This window comes from Myotis davidii, unplaced genomic scaffold, assembly GCF_000327345.1.
Source record: "Myotis davidii unplaced genomic scaffold, ASM32734v1 scaffold50, whole genome shotgun sequence".
Taxonomy (NCBI): domain Eukaryota; kingdom Metazoa; phylum Chordata; class Mammalia; order Chiroptera; family Vespertilionidae; genus Myotis; species Myotis davidii.
In genome coordinates, this window is record NW_006282004.1 from 221943 (window position 1) to 225395 (window position 3453).

General features: G+C 42.7%; 1 protein-coding gene across 1 annotated transcript in view; it reads right to left on the minus strand.

The window, feature by feature from the left end:
* Positions 1 to 3165, minus strand: part of RAPGEF2 (Rap guanine nucleotide exchange factor 2) — a 177628-nt gene extending 174463 nt beyond the window's left edge. Inside the window, 1 exon segment of the mRNA XM_006752656.2 lies at positions 2986 to 3165. The gene's annotated coding sequence lies outside the window, so the exon portion shown is untranslated.
* Positions 3166 to 3453: the final 288 nt, after the last annotated feature.

A 3453-nucleotide genomic window follows, 5' to 3' on the forward strand; every position in this document is an offset into this window, starting at 1 on the left:
ACTTACAGTCCTATTCTCAAAACTTTCCAGAGAAAAGCATTCTAGGTATTTTGGCCCTTCCCAAAAGGGATTTTTCAATAAATTTTCATTAAAGAAATCTCTAACATTAGAAACTTCTGGTGGAATTCTGGGCCTTGGAACAGAATGTAAATTTTGCAGAAAATGTGGCAAGATGTTTGGGGCTGGTGAGGTAATCAGCGCCAGCCCTGCGGGCCACTCCCCGGGGCAGTGTCTGCCTGCCAGCCGTGGACTGGGCTGCGAGTGAGCCCAGCGAACCGCACTGCCCTGAGCGCAAGCCCGGCTCTGCCATTTCCCAGGGCTGCGTCCCTGTCAAGCCACTCAGCTCCCTACAGCTGTTTGCTCATCTGCAACAAAATCGCATTTTCGTTTCCCAGTTTTGTTTTCTTACTTAGATAATTTTGGTTTTATAATAAAATACAATGCTCTAACGTAGAGGGCCTTCTATTTTTTCCTATATGTATTACTGTAATTTTTTTCTGGTTTATTTATTTATTCATTCATTTATTTAAATTTAATTTTTCTCCCCCTTTTATTCCCCCCCGCCCCATGCCATCTACAGACCTCTTATTTTTAACGAAGACTCCTACTTAGTCCCACATTTCAATCTGTTCAGTGGTCATCCCTTCCCTGCACTCCCATGTCACAGGTAAAGCCAACATATTAGATACTTGCTCTGGGCGGAGCCCTGTGCTAGGAGGCCACCCAGGAGACACGAGATTGGTACAACACAATCCCGGTCCTCAGAGGAACCTAAACACCCTCACAAAAGGCTACAATGCAAGATAGAAATTCAATTATAAGTCACGGGGATCAGAAGACAAGAGAGGCTTCTTAACCCCAAGTTTAACAGGTGCTCTCTCCCACTCTGCCATCGCTACCAGTCAACATCAGAACTTCTAAATCACATCACACATATTCTTCTCCCCTCAAACTGCAAATTAAGCAAATTGATTACACCAGAAATCATAAGTATCAGTAACCGTACACCTTCATCTGACAAACCGTTATTCAGTATCTACTCCCATAAGGAAATGTGATTAGATCCTATATTTAGCATCAAGTCCTTTCACAGAAATAATATCATTCCCTGTGGGAAACTGTTTATTGCCTTCACTATCTGATAAGTGTAGACAGAGAACCCCTCACCCCCCCCCCCAAAGATGGGTGCCTTTGAAGCCCTAGCAAAGGTCGGAGCTAGGCGCCACCTCTGTTTGTCCAGACAGTGGTAGCTGAAACTATTCCCCCATTTATTATTATGTAAATCCTTGCTGATGGGCTGGCTAGTCTGCCTGTTGCAGGGGGTCACCTGCCTAAGGGCTATGCTATGGGTGCATCCCAGAATCAATAAAAGCTTGGTGAGGCCTGAGCACAGGTGGAAGTCCTTCCCCTTGAGTTGGACTTGCCCTCCTGGTCCCCAATATTTCAAATTATCTCTTGTCTTTTCATTTTCATTTGTGTGTGGCTCTGCTTCCAGTTCCTGAATCCTGACCCACGTGGGATGTGGGAAGGAAACACTCAACAATTCCCAAGGTATATTTTTATCAAGTTATTTAATTTATTACAGTTCAATCATAAAATATACAGGAATCGCTTCTGATAAAAAGTACAAGTAAACCTGTGTGCCTCTGGGGATGAAAACCCACTTAGCAGAACCACTGGCTGTACTGAGCCTGTGTGGGACCGGGCCTGCACCTAGTCTTCTGTCAAAGCCAAAAGCTGCCCAGCCTGTGTGGCTCAGTGATTGAGCATTGACCCATGAACCAGGAGGTCACGGTTCGATTCCAGGTCAGGGCACATGCCCAGACGACAGGCTCGATTCCCAATAGGGGGCATGCAGGAGGCAGCCTATCAGTGATTCTCTCATCACTGATTTCTCTTTCTCTCCCTCTCTCTCTCTCTCTCTCTCTCTCTCTCTCTCTCTCTCTACCTTCCTCTCTGAAATATATATATTATTTTAAAGCCAAAAGTCAACTCTGCAATTAACTTGGGGAGGGGATGCGGGGGGGGGAGGGGGGGACAGACAAAGAGAAAGAAAAAGGGAAGGCAGAGGACGGACATAATCTCTTCCTCTCTATTCACAGGCCGTTCACTGTTATTGACAGTAATGTTCTCGCTGCTAACTGTAATGCATAAGCTGCCTGCTTTAAGAATGTCTGTAAGCACATTCTTTTGAATGTTATCCTTAGTAGTGATTCTGGGAGATTTGGCTTTTGAGAGCATCCAGCACTCACCCAGAACTCAGCCTAATGAACGAGTTGGTTATTTAAGTTCAATGAGGCTCAAAAATAACACACAATTACAGGAAGTAGAGAGGTGACTTCCTCATGGTATTCACTAAGCAATTCTGATAATAACACCAAGATACGGCCTTAAACATACTTTCGGCGACAGCACCAGAATTTTTATAAAAATACTGTATTACTTGGAAACGTGACAAATTTTAAGGAAAACACTTAGCTAGATATGTAAGCCTTGCCTTGTTTTAAACTTCATTTCGTTATAGCTGATCTTCATTTTAGTAGGAAAATGTCAGTAAGTAAAAATGAAACAAAAGATAATTATGGAACTAAATCTACTACATTACACTCTTGTGTCTGTGTGTCATTTAAACCCTCGAATGTACAGCAGACAAATACTACCGTTGTACTTCTTAACCTTCTGGAACCAAAGCGTTGTTTTATGCATGCAAGTCAACATCAGATGCCATTAACATGGCCCACATGCAACCTCTGCAAACCCTTGCGTCAGTGAGGATTCCACCCAATACACAGGTATTGCCCAGAGAAACCAATTAACCTGTGGCTAGAAGATTAAGTGCAAAAACAGACCAATAAACTCCTCTTCGCAACCTCTCCCAAACACACACACACACTGATTCTGCCTTTAATAGTAGTACCCTAAGCAAAAATTAAATTCTTACAAATAAAAAAAGAACAGGAAAAGAACAAGAACTTTTTTTTTTACCTTATCTTCTTGCACGCCTTTTCTGAAATCAGTCTCAAGCCTACAGAAATACCTGAGCGAGTAACACACACCCAGATTTTTAAACTATTAACATTGTGTTCTCTGTCTCCTTTTCAATTCTCTTCTTAGAAATGGGCAAGTCTCCTGCCTTGGAAAATCTTCACCTGACCCTTCCTAAACAGCTGTAATTCTTGGCCAAGGTTCTGGAATGAGAGGTTCACCCTTTTTGCCCACTTTCTCAACGATCCAGTTATTGTATAACCTTTTGGAATGTGATCTTTGCCCCGATGCACTAGCATACAAAACAGACAAAAATCCCTCTTCAAGCCGATATTGCAGTCCAGTGGATATTACATCTAGTGAGACAGAAAGATTGAATGAGGATTTTTAAAAGTTTGTCAATAATAAGCAGGAAGAAGGTAAAATAACAAGCAGGGAATGAGAATATGAAATGTCGAGGGAGGTGGC